General features: G+C 38.5%; 1 protein-coding gene and 1 non-coding gene across 2 annotated transcripts in view; one reads left to right on the plus strand and one right to left on the minus strand.

The window, feature by feature from the left end:
* LOC106604930 (5-hydroxytryptamine receptor 4) overlaps positions 1-7,820 on the minus strand; it is a 162,207-nt gene extending 154,387 nt beyond the window's left edge. Inside the window, exon 1 of the mRNA XM_014200070.3 lies at positions 7,550-7,820. The gene's annotated coding sequence lies outside the window, so the exon portion shown is untranslated. The remainder of the gene's footprint in view (positions 1-7,549) is intronic.
* A 3,271-nt stretch (positions 7,821-11,091) lies between these two features.
* Positions 11,092-11,165, plus strand: trnat-ugu (transfer RNA threonine (anticodon UGU)). The gene has a single exon. It is a non-coding gene; the product is annotated as a tRNA-Thr (tRNA).
* The last annotated feature ends 8,542 nt before the right edge of the window (positions 11,166-19,707 follow it).

Consider the following 19,707-nt stretch of genomic DNA (forward strand, 5'->3'; position numbering starts at 1 on the left):
TTATGCGAGCACAGCAAGGAGCCAAGGTAAGTTGCTAGCTAGCATTAAACTTATCTTATAAAAAACAATCTATATTAACATAATCATAAGTTAACTACACATGGTTGATGATATTACTAGTTTAACTGGCTTGTCCTGCGTTGCATATAATCAATGCGGTGCCTGTTAATTTATCATCGAATCACAGCCTACTTCGCCAAATGGGTACTGATTTAACAAGCGCATTCGCGAAAATAGCACTGTCGTTGCACCAATGTACCCAACCATAAACATCAATGCATTTCTTAAAATCAATACAGAAGTATTTATTTTTCTAAACCTGCATATTTAGTTAAAATAAATTAATGTTAGCAGGCAATATTAACTCTGGAAATTGTGTCACTTCTCTTGCGTTCTGTGCAAGCAGAGTCAGGGTATAGCATACAGCATTTTGGGCCGCCTGGCTTGTTGCGAACTGTGTGAAGACCATTTCTTCCTAACAAAGACCATAATTAATTTGCCAGAATTTTACATAATTATGACATAACATTGAAGCTTGTGCAATGTAACAGCAATATTTAGACTTAGGGATGCCACCTGAATGGTTCCGTATTTCACTGAAAGAATAAACGTTTTGTTTTCGAAATGATAGTTTACAGATTTGACCATCTTAATGACCTATGGCTCGTATTTCTCTGTGTTTATTATATTATAATTAATTCAATGATTTGATATTTTATAGAGCAGTCTGACTGAGCGGTGGTAAGCAGCAGCAGACTCGTAAGCATTCATTCAAACAGCAATTTCCTGCGTTTGCCAGCAGCTCCTCGCAATGCTTGAAGCACAGCGCTCTTTATGACTTCAAGCCTATCAAATCCCGAGATTAGGCTGGCAATACTATAGTGCCTATAAGAACATCCAATAGTCAAAGGTATATGAAATACAAATGGTATAGAGAGAAATAGTCCTATAATTCCTATAATAACTAAAACCTAACACTTCTTAACTGGGAATATTGAAGACTCATGTTAAAAGGAACCACCAGCTTTCATATGTTCTCATGTTCTGAGCAAGGAACTTAAATGTTAGCTTTTTTACATGGCACATATTGCACTTTTACTTTCTTCTCCAACACTGTGTTTTTGCATTATTTAAACCAAATTGAACATGTTTCATTATTTATTTGAGACTAAATTGATTTTATTTATGTATTATATTGTTAAAATAAAAGTGTTCATTCAATATTGTTGTAATTGTCATTATTACATATATATATATATATACATATATATATATATATATTTCAACGCCGATACCGATACCGATTATTGGAGGGCCAAAAATGCCGATTCCGCGTAATTAAACGATTTATTTATATATATTTATATATATATATATATATATATATATATATATATATATATATATATATATATATATATATATATATATATATATATATATATATATCGGCCAATTACGCGGTATCTGCATTTTTTGGCCCTCCAATAATCGGTATCGGCGTTGAAAAAGCATAATCGGTCGACCTCTAATGTCTATGTCCTGGGAAATGTGCTTGTTACTTACAACCTCATGCTAATTGCATTAGCCTATGTTAGCTCAACCGTCCCGCAGGGGACCCACCAATCCTGAAGACGCAGTAAAACTGCCCTTCTTTAGACTAGTTGAGTATCTGGAGCATCAGGATTTGTGGGTTTCATTACATGCTCAAAATGGCCAGAAACAAATAACTTTCTACTGAAACTCATCAGTCTATACTTGTTCTGGGAAATGAAGGCTATTCCATGCGAGAAATTGCCAAGAAACTGAAGATCTCGTGCAACGCTGTGTACTACTCCCTTCACAGAACAGCACAAACTGGCTGTAACCAGAATAGAAAGAGGAGTGGCAGGCCATTGGCACACAGGAGTGATGGTTGCTGATAATTGGCTTCTGTACGCCTATGTAGATATTCCATTAAAAATCTGCTGTTTCCAGCTACAATAGTCATTTAACTCTTCTTGAACTGCACTGTTGGTTAAGGGCATGTAAGTAAGCATTTCACGGTAAGGTCTACACTTGTTGTATTCGGCGCATGTGACAAATAAAGTTTGATTTGATTCAACTGGATTTTTTTCCTTACAGACTATTTTCCAAATATATATATTTATAATAATAATAATAATAATAATAATAATAATAATAATAATAATATGTGTTGATTTCCTATGTCTTCATACCCCTGAGTAAATACTTGGTGGAAGCACCTTTGGCAGCCATTACAGCTGTGAATATTTTTTTATAAGATTCTATCAACTTTGCACAACTCTTAGGGCAACATACATTACATCCATTGTTTTTGTAAAAATAGCTCAAGCTCAGTAGATATTCAACCTTGTATATGATTTTCAAGCAAATTTAAGTCAGGACTGAGACTGGACCACTCAGGAACACTCAACGCCTCTTGGAAAGCCATGCATGTGTGTCTTTGGCATTAAAATGTGTGTAATTGTCCCGATGAAAAATAAAACTGAAATCTGAGGTGGGTTTTCCTCAAAGTTTTTACCTGGGCTTTGCTCTTTTCATATTTATTTTGATCCTGATAAACTCCCCAGTCTCTGCCAGTGACAATCGTACCCATAACATGATGCTGCCACCACAATACTTGACAATACAGAGGGTATGTATTGGATTTGACCCAAATCTGTAGTTTTTAACTCACACCAAAAAGTACAATTATTTGCCATGTTGTCTTGCAGTTTTACGCTGGGCAAAAATGATCATTGTCAGGGTACCTTTACATGACACGATTTTGATATTCTAGAGAATACAGACCATTTCCAATGTATATTTGAAGTTGTGGATAGGCACCATATCCTGACAAATTTGGAATCCAGATGTGTCTTTTAGACATATATGATATTGGGATTACTCCGAATATCACACATGGACATTTCCGATGGCCAGATATACTCACAGTAGGCCTTCATAGTATATTTTCTCAGCGTATACTCTTGGCTGAGGTCCATAGCCGGATCGTGATATGCATTTTGATATGCTAAATAAGGACAATTGCTGATGCATATTTGAGTTTTGAGGACATGCTCAATAATTTGACAAATATTAAATCCATATCATTCAAACTGACAACTGGAGAAACAAAGAAATGAGAAGCTGTTCAGAAAATACCTCAAAGAAGTTAACGCTAAAGTGAGCAGCTAATTTGACATATGTTTTACTTACCTTAGTAACTTGAATCAAGACTGTTAGCTGGCTAACTTGGCCGGTAGCCAGTAGGATTATGTATCAAGGCTTGATGGGGGGGGGGGGGGGGGGGTAAAAGCTAACTTGTAATGTTAGCCTAGGTTACAAATAACGAAAATTGCCTTCCCTTCAGGAAAAAAAACATTTTTATCCCCATCAAGCCTCAAGGTGACCGCTAACATTTTAAAATGTTTAGGTGTATTTTGTATTACTGGTAAATAATAAGCTAACTAGCTACCTAGCAACTTGGCTAGCTACTGTTGACTAACCCCATTCCGTACAAATTTGTGCAACCGCGACATTCAAACGAGGCTGCAATGAAAACTAATGGGACTGTAGTGACTGTGTTGGCATCAAAATCTGGGGTGTGAACTTCGTTTCTATTCAAGCGTTGATTGACATGGTAATGGCCCGATAGTATTGGAGAAAAGTTGAAAAAAAAACTGACCACTCTGACGCTGTACGTTAAATTGTGACGTGTCATGACGTAACGTACAGCACACACAATGCAACTCATTCTGTGTCGTACAGCCTCTCACGACCAGGTGTAGTGCTTCTCTCGCAGATTAAAAACAAGAAAGGGACAGGGTAAGTGGGGGATACCTAGTCAATTACACAATTGAATGTATGCATTTTTTGCGTCATCACTACAAGCCAACATGACTCTCAAAAGCCGCGACAGCTGCTGTTTACTTCTGAAGATAATTTTAGCGCCGCCCTAAAAAACGGATTCAAATTCGACACAAACCTTCAAATAGTTATGTAATGACACATTATATAAACTCTTTATAGTGTTCTATTTACATTTTAGAGGTGATAAATTGGACAAATCGGGTGAAAAAAAAACAATTTCCCCACAAAGCTTATCTCCCCTTTTCCCTATCACGCTTCCCCACCCGTCATTTTTAAAAAGACCTGACAGAGGGCATCGCCTTCTTCAATCATGCAGAGACGGGCAGCATGAAGGTCATCATTGATTTTGCTGGAAAGGGGAGAAATTGTGCTTTACAATAGTATTCATATTACAGTTGACCTGGAAGTATTATGTTTTTTGGGTACTAAAATAAGGTAAATTATAGGTTATAGCGCAATGTACCAAAGTGCATTGGCTAACTATAGCTAGTTCCAGCCAGTAAGTTCTCATCATGAATGAAGCAGGTAGAGTAGCTACCTTGTGTTATGGTTATGAGTAATGACAATATTTTCTTGCAATATCGATACAATTTTGATTCATGATTTATGCATTGACAGTTTGGAGTGGATCACAGACCAACACTCTACCACCACGTTTGGTTTGGACTGTGAGGGACCGCCACTGATGACCCAATCAGCACCCATCGCATCGGCAATGATAACAAACAGGGCAGGCAGGGGTATTAATTTTCTGTTAAATAAGTACAATATTTTTCCGCAAAGATTGGACTATGTTTGCATCTTTCCAGAAAACATGTGTTGTGATTGGAGCTCTGGATTTGCTATGCTGCATATTTTAAAACAGAAATAACAGAGATCTGCTTTGGAAATATCAACTTGGATTAAATATGACGATGTTTGCCTTTCCGTGCCTTGTATAGCCTACTACTGAATATGGTATGTTGCGAAGAAGCGCAATGATTTTCAGCACCTGAACAGATACAATTATTTGGGTGCTGGACATTTCATGAGTCGGATTTAGCCCATTTTCGATCAGAGGAGGATGAAACATTCAAATGTCTATGATTCACATATCATGTAAGAATATCTATTGAAATTATGCATTTTTTGAGAAATACGGATACATAAATGATCAGGTAATGACTACAGATATGATACATTTCTGAAAATATGAATGAGTATAAAGTCTTACCATTTCCGGAGTTAGAATATTCTACAAGTATGTAAGCGAGTGCACATGCATCAGGTGCATGTTTTAAACGTATCTCAAGATATTTACCTGGACTCATACGACAGCTGAGAGACTTCAGAGGTCCGGATTGGATGCATGTAGAAACTAAGGACATTCGTATCTGGAGCATGTATACTCCTTATATTAAATAAAATGTCAGATATCTGGAAATAAATAAATAACATATCCCCTGATATTGACAATTTTCGCCCAGTGTTACTTAACGTCCTTGTTGCAAACAGAATGTATGATTCAGAGTGTATTTAACACAGGCATACTTCATTTAACTTTGTTATACAGGCCAGTAATGTGTAATGAATGTGATATTGTTGATCTTCTGTATTTTCAAGTATTGTGGTGGCAGCATCATGTTATGGGTATGCTTGTCACCGGTAGGATCAAAAGAAAAGGATCAAAAGATTCAAAAGATCAAAAGAAATATGAAAATAGCAAAACCCAGGTAAAAGGTTCAAGGAAAACCTGCCATAGTCTTCTGCAAACCTAACCCTGGGATAGAGTTGTAGTCTTCAGCGAGACAATTACAAATGTTGTTATGCCATAGACAAACCAAAATGGCTATCCAAGAGGTGTTGAGTGTTGGATGGTTTTGTGAATGGTTTTGTCTCAGTCTGGACTTAAATCTACTTAAAAATCAATGACAAGGTTTGACTTGTTGTCCATCAATGGTTCCGAACCAAACTGACTGAGCTTGAGCAATTTTTACCAAAAATTGTTGCCCTAAAAGTTGTGCGAAGTTAGTAGAATCTTATTCAAAATGATTCACAGCTGTAATGGATACCAAAGGTGCTTCATCCAAGTATTATTTTTGCGTGACCCAACCAAATTCACATAGAAATGTAAGTTAGAAATCTGTCATTCTCATTGAAAGCAAGTTTAAGAAGCGGTAGATCTGTTCTATGTGCACTATTTCTATGCTTCTCGTTCTTAAGTTCCATTTTTGCGGCTTTTACTTTTGGTTTTGTACACCAGCTTCAAACAGCTGAAAATACGATATATGCAATAAATACAATAAATGCATTCACAGCGGTTTAGATGGTAGAATGATTCTTTACTCTATAATTGATTGTTTTCTCACATAAACTAGAATTTTAGCAACCAGGAAATGGCAGAGTGATTTCTGCATAGTGCACCTTTAAATGTTGAATACTTTGTCTTTCACTTTGAAAATATGGAGTAGGTTGGGTAGATCGGTAGGTAATTTTTTTTTTTTTAACGTAATCCTTATTTAGATTTCATTTTAAGGCCGCTAAAATGTGAAAACTGTGAAAGGGGTGTGTAGACTTAGATTAAATATGCATCCAAATAGATAATGTGACCTTGTGGTGTGAACAAGTGACTTTGTGAATGTGTTTGTTGTACTCAGTCAATTGTTAGAATTTTGAAAACATGAGTAATTTTCATGACCTGTTTAGATTTCTGTGCTTAGAGTTGTGAAAATCTACCACATACATGTGATTGAAAAAAACTGTAACACCATCTTTTGCTGCATTTAATTTTTTGAGTCTATAAAATGTTTTGCTGTTTTCAAATGAAACAAAACACATTGCTCTTGTTAAAGCTTTTGGAATTGATTTGTATATTAAAAGAAGGTTTAATTATATTGTAATCAGGATTTTATTAGAGACAGGTGAGGTAAGGCACGGCTGGAGTACCTTTGTTCAAGATGCATTGGTTAACCTTGATTGCTCCATCAAATAGCCTGTACGACTAGCTTACATAATGTGCAGTGTACACTTGTCAGTGTAAATGTCAGATGTAACTTCAATGCCGTGTTCATATGCATAAATAGACAACCACGCTCATACCAATTGGTCATTACATAGTACTGTAGGCAAAATGTGGACAAATGTGTGCAGTTATTTTGATATTAACTTTCATACTTTGAAACAATGTGAAATGTGACTATTCTAATTATTGATTTTAAGTAGGCTAGCTATGGGCTCGCAGTGCTGTTGTAGTGTTTTTTAATGTAGATAGTTTCCAATATTCCTGGTATACATTTGGTCTGGGGTTGTAATAACTATGATACAAGTGATGATCTAATGTAAACAACTATCCATAATCCATTGATATTTTCTTGGTATGCACTAACACATTATGTCAGTGCTGGAGGCCATCTTCAATATACAGTAGTTGGCACAACATGTGTATGAAAAACTGGGGCAACAGCACAGCATGATTCCCAAACAAAGTGGACTTACAACTACTTTTCATCATTAGTGTAAAAGTTAGGGACAACAGCACATATTGTGGCTGTCAGTGTCCTGTCCTCCCTCCTACGATTAACTTCCATAATAATATATATATAAGTGTCAATTATAAACACTTTATACAATAAAATATGACTAATTCCACATAAGGGCTCAATTACGATGTACAATAATAATTCAGCACACTTACCATTTCCTTGTGGAGACGCCGGGTCTCAAAACCATTTTACGACTCTATATCCCCCTTGAGAAAAATCACATTTTCGATTTGTATCAAAACACAGTTAATTAAGAAGTGAACTGTTTTTTTTTTGTGAGTGCAATTTATGAGCTGTTCCCGGCGGACATTCACAAAGCGAAATCGTTTTCCATGTATGCTGAGCGCAGTCGGAAGTATGAGCGCAAATGTAAAAGGCTGGACAGAATCATACGCGTGGATCACCACCGCGCGCTGTTCTGTGATTGAAGTGCTTGGAAAGCACACCCTCGGTATTCCCAGCAAATTGTACCTTCAAGTCCCTCCTCTTTCGCTTGGTGTCTTTTACGTGGTAAAATAAGCTCCGTTTAAAATCGGTTGCAATTATCCTCTTTCATTGTCGCTTCAAAATTTTTGATACATGTAGGCTTGGTGGTAAGTGAAATTCATTGTGAATTGAATTGCTTGAACATGTGGACTTGCAAGACAGATTCCACGAGTATAAATTGCTCTGTTATGCCATTTTTTTCTGATAATTCGTAATCTAGTATTTTTTCTGTTAAAATATCTTACCATATAGTCTACTACAAATCACTGTGGTATGGACTGTTGGCAAAGAAACCCTTATGTAAAATTTGACAAGATGTATTCGCAAAATAGAAGAGCTCTGGGCAAAATATTATTAGGGGTTTGCAGCCAAGCTGTGAAACCTGTTGTTATTCTTATATTATTATGGTCAAATAACTCCAGCTTAGATTGATCACTGTTTTTCTACTTTGGCACAAAGAAACTAGAGGCCATGAGTAAATTGGTGAAAAAGAATGGCAGAGATTGGCCTATAGGTAGCGCTGTTATAAGCAGTCTCACTTAAACCCTCATATCTGCCACCCCGTTTGACCTAGAGTGTGTAGGTGCCTTTCCTCATGCTGAACAAAATTATTTTAAGGACCCATAAGGTCTGTCAGGATAGTATTTAGTACTTTATTAGGATTCCCATTAGCTGTTTCTGAAGCAGCAGCTACTCTTCCTGGGGTCCACACAAAACACAAAACATTACATAATACAGAACTTCAAAAGACAAGAACAGCTCAAGGACTGCACTACGCAATTTATAGGAGGAGGATAGAATTTCCTCAATCTTGGAAATGTTGGTAAACCTTTGAAAAATTAACCATAAATACAAATAACACAAACAAATAGATTGGTTAAGAGATGGCTGAGTTATTGATAAATCAGGAAATCAGATTTTGTGTCCATTTTTTAAATCCACTAAACAATGGCTTATTAACTTTCAACTTCAGAATCATCAAAGACATTACCATGATGAACCATGTTACGTTTGGCAATGATATCTTTAACAAAATAAGGAAATTATTAACAATTCACTTTTTTGACTACAGTTGAAATCGGAAGTTTACATACACTTAGGTTGGAGTCATTACAACTCGTTTTTCAACCACTCCACAAATTTCTTGTTAAAAAACTATAGTTTTGGCAAGTCGGTTAGGACATCTACTTTGTGCTTGATGCAAGTAATTTTTCCAACAATTGTTTACAGACAGATTATTTCTCTTATAATTCACTGTATCACAATTGCAGTGTGTCAGAAGTTTACATACACTAAGTTAACTGTGCCTTTAAACAGCTTGGAAAATTATGTCATGGCTTTAGAAGCTTCTGATAGGCTAATTGACATCATTTGAGTCAATTGGAGGTGTACCTGTGGATGTATTTCAAGGCCTATCTTCAAACTCAGTGCCTCTTTGCTTGACATCATGGGAAAATCAAAAGAAGTCAGTCAAGACCTCCGAAAAATAATTGTAGAACTCCACAAGTCTGGTTCATTCTTGTGAGCAATTTCCAAATGCCTGAAGGTACCACGTTCATCTGTACAAACAATAGTACGCAAGTATAAACAACATGGGACCACGCAGCCATCATACCTGTAATGGCTGTCGTAGAGAGGGGACCAAAGCGTAGCGTGTTGACTGCTCATGATGAATATTTATTATAACTCAAAACACTAAAGGAAAAATAACAAAGAGAAAAACGAAAGCGCACAGTTCTGTCAGGTACATAAACTAAACAGAAGACAACTACCCACAAACACAGGTGGAAAAAAAACCCTACTTAAGTATGATCTCCAATTAGAGACAACGAGGACCAGCTGCCTCTAATTGGAGATCATCCCAAAAAACAACAACATAGAAATAGAAAAAGTAGAATCTAAACAGATATACAAAACATAGAAAAACACAAAACACTCCCTGTCATGCCCTGACCTACTCTACCATAGAAAATAACATCTTACTATGGTCAGGACGTGACAGTACCCCCCCCAAAGGTGCAGACTCCGAATGCCACTAAAAAAAAACAAAAAAGGGAGGGTAGGGTGGGTAACTCCTGTCTATGGCGGCTCTAGTGCAGTCCACATAACCTTATCCTCCAGCGGATCCTCCAGCAGAGGAGGCGGCTCCGGTTCGAGGCGTAACCCCCGCTCCACCCGCTGATCCCTCTGCTTTAGTACCACCGGACCGTGGATTTGTCGAAGGAACCGGACTGTAGATCATCGCTGGAGGTTCCGGGCTGCAGGCCATCGTTGGAGGTTCCCGGACTGGGGAGCATCGCTGGAGGCTCCGGACTGGGGAGCGTCGCTGGAGGCCTAGTGCGTGGAGCCGGGACAGGTGGCACCAGACTGGTGACACGCATTTCAGGGCGAATGCGAGGAGCAGGCACAGGACGTACCGGGCTGTTGAGACGTACTGGAGACCTGGTGTGTATAGCCGGTATCACTTGTTCCGGAACTTCCACACACTTCTCAGGACGAGTACGGGGAGCTGACTCAGGTGGCACCAAACTGATGACTCGTTCCTTTGGGAAAAACTTGTGTGTCCTCCACCAACTCAACAACTCTCCCATTTCTCTCTTCTCCAAATTTTCCCTCTTCTCCCGGATTGGCTCTGGTTTACTCCTCGGCTCCACCGACAGCTCCATGTGCCCCCCCCCCCATTTTTTTTATATTGGGGTTTCTGTAGCCTCTCGTGCTTCCCCAGCAGCCTTCTGTATCTGTCCAATACTTGACCCCAAGTCCAGTCTATCCTCTCTCGCCAATCCTCCAGAGACCAGGAATCCATCTCCTCCCGGGCACGCTGCTTGATCCAGTCGTGGTGGGTAGTTCTGTAACGGCTGTCGTAGAGAGGGGACCAAAGCGCAGCGTGTTGATTACTCATGATGAATATTTATTATAACTCAAAACACTAAAGGAAAAATAACAAAGAGAAAAACAAAAGCGCACAGTTCTGTCAGGTACATAAACTAAACAGAAGACAACTACCCACAAACACAGGTGGAAAAAAAACCTACTTAAGTATGATCTCCAATTAGAGACAACGAGGACCAGCTGCCTCTAATTGGAGATCATCCCAAAAGAAACCAACATAGAAATAGAAAAACTAGAACCTAAACATAGATATACAAAACATAGAAAAACACAAAACACCTCCTGTCACGCCCTGACCTACTCTACCATAGAAAATGTCCCGTGTGGCTCAGTTGGTAGAGCATGGTGTTTGTAACGCCAGGGTTGTGGGTTCAATTCCCACGGGGGACCAGTACGGAAAAAAATAAATAATAATAATAATAATTTAAAAAAATGTATGTATGAAATGTGTGCACTCACTACTGTAAGTCGCTCTGGATAAGAGCGTCTACTAAATGACTAAAATGTAAATGTAAAATAACATCTTACTATGGTCAGGACGTGACAATACTGCTCAGAAAGGAGATGCGTTCTGTCTCCTAGATATGAATGTACTTTGGTGCGAAATGTGCAAATCAATCCCAGAACAACAGTAAAGGACCTTGTGAAGATGCTGGAGGAAACAGGTAAAAAGTATCTATATCCACAGTAAACAAGTCCTATATCAACATAACCTGAAAGGCTGCTCAGCAAGGAAGAAGCCACTGTTCCAAAACTGCCATGAAAAAGCCAGAATACGGTTTGCCACTGCACATGGGGACAAAGATTGTACTTTTTGGAGAAATATCCTCTGGTCTGATGAAGCAAAAATAGAACTGTTTGGCCATAATGACCATCGTTATGTTTGGAGGGAAAAGGGGGAGGCTTGCAAGCCAAAGAACACCATCCCAACCGGGAAGCACGGGGGTGGCAGCATCATGTTGTGAGGGTGCTTTGATGCAGGAGGGACTGGTGCACCTCACAAAATAGATGGCATCGTAAGGAAGGAAAATTATGTGGATATATTGAAGCAACATCTCAAGACAGTCAGGAAGTTAAAGCTTGGTCACAAATGGGTCTTCCAAATGGACAATGACCCCAAGCATACTTCCAAAGTTGTGGCAAAATGGCTTAAGGACAACAAAGTCAAGGTATTGGAGTGGCTATCACAAAGCCCTGACCTCAATCCTATAAAAAATTTGTGGGCAGAACTGAAAAAGTGTGTGTGAGCAAGGAGACCTACAAACCTGACTCAGTTACACCAGCTCTATCAGGAGGAATGGGCCAGAATTCACCCAACTTATTGTGGGATGCTTGTGGAAGGCTACCTGAAATGTTTGACCCTAGTTAAAGAATTTAAAGGCAATGCTTCCAAATACTAATTGAGTGTATGTAAACTTCTGACCCACTGGGAATGTGATGAAAGAAATAAAAGCTGAAATAAATCATTCTCTATACTATTATTCTGACATTTCACATTCTTAAAATAAAGTGGTGATCCTAACTAACCTAAGTAAGGTAATCTTTACCAGGATTAAATGTCAGGAATTGTGAAAAACTGAGTTTAAATGTATTTGGCTAAGGTTTACATAAACTTCCGACTTCAACTGTATGTAATGCTAATGCTTAGAATAATCATAAAATATATTCTTCTCATGGAATAAAAGTCAGATTTACTCCAAATTAGGTGTCTAGGCTCATCAAAATAGTCCCTAAAGAGTTTGAGAATATAACGTTAATGCATTTAATAATGGCCACACTATACCAGTAGATGCATAAGCTAAAAATTCTTCAAAACTCTTCTTCTCATGAACCATAGGACCAAATGACTACTTGGTATATGGCACATGTCACCAAATGGCCCAGGGTACATGTCTTAACATAGTTTGAGAAAAGCTTGGTCAAAAGATTGGTCAAAAGATGGCTGAGTTACTGACAAATAAAAAATCCCGATTTTAAATGTCAATCTGAACCACTGTAAATCTACTCCACAGTGGCCTATAAACTTGAAACTTGCCATCCCTAAGATGACCCACACTGAATTTGTTTTTAGTATAAAAAAAACAAGGAAACTATTAACAGCTCATTATTTGCATATGTAACGCTAATGCTCAAAATCATCTGTAATCATCTGCTCCTTATGAACCACATATCAGATTCAATCCAGATTTAGTTTTTACTCATCAGTCTTGGTTTTGAGACTTTTTTTTGTTTAAATCAAATATGGCTTCACTGTACCTATAGATGCACATTAGCAACAATGCTTCTTCTCATGAACCATAAATCAGATTTACTGCATATTTGGTAAAGACTCAATTAATTCGCTTATAAGAAGAATGCTTAGTTGCTGCATTCAAAGTCGGCCATGCTACCAACCTAAAGCACTAGACTAAACTTCACTTGCGTCATCCTTGTGGCGTTGAGAGATAAACATGTTCATGCTTTCACTGATTGCACACAAAGAAAGATAGTTTGTACATGGTGGCGTGCATCCTTATTGAAATCCTACACATCTTGGTACAATAGCCTAATTACTACTTTAGTCATTATGAAATCATGCACACATCTTGAAGTGTTGAAAGCATAACTCTATATGGCTCTTACGGGCAATTTTAATACAGATACAGTTCCTGATTCCACAATTAGTGTAAATATTTAGAATTATGTAAAGTTTGTTAAATGAAGAGGTCCCTCCTCACGTGGCCATTAAGGAGAAATCCGATCACAGGAAGTTATCCCTGCATCTGTTTCAGGATGACAAACACAGGTTGCATCCCAATTAAATGGCCCCGGATTCCCTTTATTGTTCACTTCTTTTAACTAGGGCCTACTAAGGCGGCCAACCAGGGGTACTTTGCCGATCCACAGGGGGTGTTTGAGAAGACTCATGAGACTATAGGCCTACTGGTAGAATGCACATGAGGGGGTACTTCAGGAGTACTCCGGGCAAAGCAAAATTCAGTTGGAGGTACTGCTACCGAAAAAGGTTGGGTACCACTGTCTTTTGGGATGCAGACAGAAAATAGTTTTCTGTGGAGGCCATCAAGCAGCAATATAGTGTTTCTCATTCCCCGTCTAATCATCTTGCACGATGCCCTCAATTTGTCCTCCCTCTCCACTAAGAATGCATTGACATGGAGGTGAACTCAATAGCAGTCTCAGAGAGGTTTGTCTCATAATTGCCAATCAGTCTGAGAAGTCTGTCACTGTTCAGGTTCCAGCACAGTTCGTGGCAAGGCATCCAGCATCCCACCACCATCTCCAGCCAAATTTGAAGGGGCTTCTTAAATAAACCAAACAGGAAGATTAGAACAGTCTGAACTTTTTCTTCAAGTCGCCGTATTGTTCGTTTTCCTGGGTCTTGGTGGTCCAGTGAGATGGTTCTCATGATTTGGTGGCATGACTGTTATGTCTCGCTCTCACACCTTTCCTACTACTCCAAATAGCTCTCTTTCGCTCGTTCCTCTTTTTCTCTCTGTCCCCTTTCTCATCTCCTCTCCGTCCTTCACACAGGGGAACACTTGCTCATTTACACAACGTCAGCGAGAAGTTATTTGTCTGGTTTTCTACCTCGAGAGTATGCAGAGAGTTGCTCACAGTCAGTCAGACAATCTTCTGTCCCTGTGCATTCTCATTCTCACTCCAGCAGCGATGGTGACAGTCAAGAGAGAATGATCCCCCTCAGGATTCTTAGATTACCAGTCCGTACTTTACCTTTAGTGTTGGGCTATGACAGGTTCAATCTAAATGCTTCAACGGTTCTTATTCCATTTCTATCACCACGATTGAGTTCCCCTGTGTTTTGCGAAATGTGTTAGCTGAATAAAACAAGGAAGATGCACAATATAAATTGTCACATCAGGACAGCACAAGCACATAACCACTGTTTGGAATGCTCTATGAACTCTCGTCTTTGCAACTTGTGTTGTATGTAAAGAAAGTAAATCTCTGGAAAGCAATGGCAATTGTTACTTAGTCGACTGTCCTGGCTTATTGAATAAATAAAATAAAATGGCATTAATATCTAATAGATTTGGTCTGAATATGTGGTTTCCACTTGACCCTCATTTCGAGTGGATTTCATGTACAGTAGTAATACATCCATCTGTTTCAGCCCGCGTGGCTGCCTGGCCAGACTGTACTGTATATCCTCCATACATCCCCCAACAGACTGACAGCACAGAGCCTGGTCCGGCTGGGCCGTCAGACTCGGAACCACTTCTCCAGACCTGGCTGGCTGGAACACACACTTCCCTCCATTCTTTCCAGGCCATCGAGTGGAGCGAGAGCCCCTTTATTATCCACACCTGGCAGAATTGCACTCAATGTGAAATATACAAGAATGGCAGCAGTGAGAGTGCCAGGTGATTCTTGCTGAACCGTAGGGGTTTATTGCAGTGAGAGGTTTCAGCTAAGGATAGCCTAGCTGCAGTATATTGATGATATATTGTAGGCTGTAATGACTTTGCCAACAGAGCTAAGTTTACTTTTTGTGCTTGTTTTGCTTTATCGGCGTTGTTGCACAATGGTTTAGTAAGGGCCCAATAAACATCATGGAAACGGTATACACTGGTATCTGCCTTCCTCAGAGCTGTGTTCAAGAGGCTACCACTCACATTTATAGCCCTATTAATAGTTAACCGAAGGAGGTAACAAATATTATCTACAAAGTCAAGCAGAAACATGCCACAACATGAATGTGCTGTTGTTAAACAATGGACCATTAGTAACATATACCAACTTGGACTTTTCTGACTTCTGATTGATTGTTAGCCCTACTGAATGCGCTTAATGGAGCAAATGATAGGAATTAACATAAAATACATTAGAAAAGGAAAAGGAAAGGAAGCATCAAATGTATTAGATTGTACCACAATTGGTAATAAATATTATACTAATTATTTCAATTCATTTGTGAATGTAGATATAGAATCTTTGTGCATTTTTCAAGTCCGTATAAATAATGGTAATAGTGTACAATATAGAATGTTATCATCTTGCATTTTATAATCATAACTCATAAACCCATACGATTCAATGGTATGGTTCAAAGAAGCAGCCTATTCTACTGTATGTAAACCTAAGGAGAGGAGAATTGTGAGGAGACTTCCTTCTTCCTCTTTGTAACTTAATACAATACAACAGAGGAGGATTGAAATGTGCATCACCACATTCGGAGGAGTACAGTAATTCTACACAGGTCCTATTCTATCACTGCCAAATGAAATGTAACACATGAATTATGCAACAATTAATTTACATAGAGATGTCATTTTGGCAGCTGAGCAGCAAACATTTAGCTATACTAAATGGAAAGCCTCACTTTTGCTTCTGCCAAATTGCTGAACACTTTTTAGATATACAGTATGTGCACTGACTGCATTGATTCTACATTTCAACAACAATTAAAGGTGCAATATGTAGAAATCGTGGTGCCATTTCCTGGTTTCAAATAGTTCTCCGAATTGTTGTTTATGTGACAAAACAATAAAGTATAGTGTAGAAAATCATTGTACCATCTAAACCGCTGTGAAATATTTTATACATAACCCAAAAATATTGTATTTTGACCTGTTTGAAGCTTGTGTACAAAACTGAAAGTAAACTAAACTTAAGAATGGGAAGCATAGAAATAGCGCAAAGACCTACTTTATTTTTATTTTTATTTTATTTAACTAGGCAAGTCAGTTAAGAACAAATTCTTATTTACAATGACGGCCTACCCCAGCCAAACCCTCTCCTAACCCGGAAGATGCTGGGCCAATTGTGTTTGCTTTCATTGAGAATGACAGATCTATTACTCACATTTCTATGTGAATTTGGTCAGGTTGCCTAAAAAGTTGCATACTGCAGCTTTATGTCAGGCACCACAGGCTGAAATGCCATCTAATACTAAACAAAAATATAAATACATCATGCAGATTTTACTGAGTTACAGTTCATAGAAAAAAAATCTGTAAATTGAAATGATTGGGCAGAGGCGCAGCCATGGATTGGCCTGGAAGGGCATATGCCCACCCACTTGGGAGCCAGGTCCAGCCAATCAGAATTAGTTCTTCCCCACAAAAGGGCTTTATTACAGACAGAAATACTCCTCAGCACCCCCCCCCCCCCCCCCTTCCCCCTCAGATGATCTCGCAGGTGAAGAAGCCGGATATGGAGGTCCTGGGCTGGCGTGGTTACATGTGATCTGCGGTTGTGAGGCCAGTTGGACGTACTGCCGTATTATCTAAAACGGTGTTGGAGGCAGCTTATGGTCGTGAAATGAACATTAAATTCTCTGACAACAGCTCTCTTGGACATTCCTGCAGTCAGCATGCCAATTGCAAGCTCCCTTAATACTTGAGACATCTGTGGCATTGTGTTGTGTGACAAAACTGCACATTTTAGAGTGGCATTTTATTGTCCCCAGCACAAGGTGCACCTGTGTAATGATCATATTGTTTAATCTGCTTTTTGAAATGCCACACCTGTCAGGTGGATCTTGGCAAAGGAAAAATGCTCATTAACAAGAATGTTTATTGCAACATTTAGGAGAAATAATATTTTGTGCGTATGAAACATTTCTGGGATCTTTTATTTCAGCTCATGGAAAATGGGACTAACACTTTACATATAGTGTTTATATTTTTGTTGGTATTTTGGTCCTTTAATATGAGAACTTTCTAGAAGTAAACATAAAAATGTCAAAACATAACGTAAATGTATATTTTCTTCATTTTATCATGCTACTCTCTGGCAACATCAATATTTCATGAATTTAAAAATGTTAAATGGACATACATCTGTAATTTCAAAACTCACTAAAGGGAATCACATATACAGTAATTGTAAAGCCCATCTCATAGAGAATGGTACAAAGTGGACTGTACACTGAGTATACCAAACATTAGGAACACCTTCCTAATATGGAGTTGCATCCCCACCCTTTTACCCTCAGAACAGCCTCAATTCATTGGGGCATGGACTCTACATGTCTCAGTTGTCTCAAGGCTTATAAATCCTTATTTGACCTGTCTCCTCCCCTTTATCTACACTGATTCAATTGGATTTAACCTCTCTGGGCCAGTGGGACGCTTGCGTCCCACCCTAATCAACAGCCAGTAGAATCGCGTCATGTTAAATGCAAAACCTCATAAATGCTATAACTTCAATTTCTCAAACATATGACTATTTTACACCGTTTTATAGATACACCTCTCCTGAATCGAACCACGTTGTCCGATTTCAAAAAGGCTTTACAGCAAAATCAAAACATTAGATTATGTCAGCAGAGTACCCAGCCAGAAATAATCACACAGCCATTTTCAAAGCAACTAGCATGCATCACAAATACCCAAAACACAGCTAAATGCAGCAATAACCTTTGACAACCTTCATCAGATGACACTCCTAGGACATCATGTTACACAACACATGCATTTTGTTCGATAAAGTTCATATTTATATATAAAAACAGCATTTTACATCGGCGCATGACGTTCAGAAAATCTTTTGCCTCAAATGCTTCCGGTTTATTAGCGCTACAATTTACAAAATTACTATTCGAAAACATTGTTAAAATGTAATATTGTCAGTCAAAGACTTATAGATTAACATGTCTTGAATGCCATCTCTTTGCCAGATTTAAAAATAACTTTACTGGGAAATCACACTTTGCAATAAACGACGTGGTATCCCCAGAAAAATAGTCTAGGCTATACATGTTTTGAGCCATCTTGGAACGATCAACCATCAAAAATACTATAGTAAATAATCCCTTACCTTTGATTATCTTTATCAGAAGGCACTTCTAGGAATCCCAGGTCCATAACAAATGTAGTTTTGTTCAAAAAAGTTAATAATTTATGTCCCAATAGCGTTAGCGCGCTCCGAAGGCTAGTGAAAATGTACCGTGTGCGTCTGACTTGTCGTCAGGAATGAGCAAAAAAATATATATTTAAGTTCGTTCAAACATGTCAAACATTGTATAACATAAATCTTTAGGGGCTTTTTCAACCAGGGCATCAATAATATTCCATTGGGATGGTTTCATTGTCTTTCAAAACGTTTTGAAAAGGGAGAGTACCCATGGGCGCCGACGTCACAATGGTAATGGACCATTTCCTGTGACCAAGGTAAACATCCTCTCTTTCAGTCAATTTTGATGGTAGCAGGCTCAAAACACTTTGTAAAGACTGGGGACATCTAGTGGAAGCTTTAGGAAGTGCTAAATGAATCGCAAGCCACTGTGTGTTTCAATGGCAAATGTTTGAAGTGATATCCACACATCAGATTTCAGTTTCCTGTCAGGATTTGTCTCAGGGTTTTGACTGCCATATGAGTTCTGTTATACTCACAGACACCATTCAAACAGTTTTAGAAACTTTAGGGTGTTTTCTATCCAAAGCCAATAATTATATGCATATTCTAGTTTCTGGGCAGTAGTAATAACCAGATTAAATCGGGTACGTTTTTTTTATCCGGCCGTGCAAATACTGCCCCCTAGCCCTAACAGGTTTTAACAAGCGACATCAATAAGGGATCATAGCTTTCACCTGGATTCACTTGGTCAGTCTCTGTCATGGAAAGAGCAAGTGTTCTTAATGTTTTGTAAACTCAGTGTATGTAGTAACTTACTTTGGTGAATGGATCAAAATCAAAGACATTAAAACCAGTAGATAGTGATAGCACCCGCCGTCATCCACGTAATTCCTATGGAAAACTGCAGATGGAGCATAAAGTATTTGAATTTGAAGCACTGTTTAACTTAATTATATATCTCTATTTGTAGCAAACTTTCTAATTATTCACAGTGGTGTTCAAACTTGATCATGATAAACACATTTTAAAGACCAAAACGGCCGTCAAAAACACATTTATTTGGCCATTCTGCCGATTGTAATTTACATAGGCTTTCTAGGGCAGACCGAGG

The sequence above is a fragment of the Salmo salar genome, chromosome 05 (assembly GCF_965601325.2).
Source record: "Salmo salar chromosome 05, fSalSal1, whole genome shotgun sequence".
Lineage (NCBI taxonomy): Eukaryota > Metazoa > Chordata > Actinopteri > Salmoniformes > Salmonidae > Salmo > Salmo salar.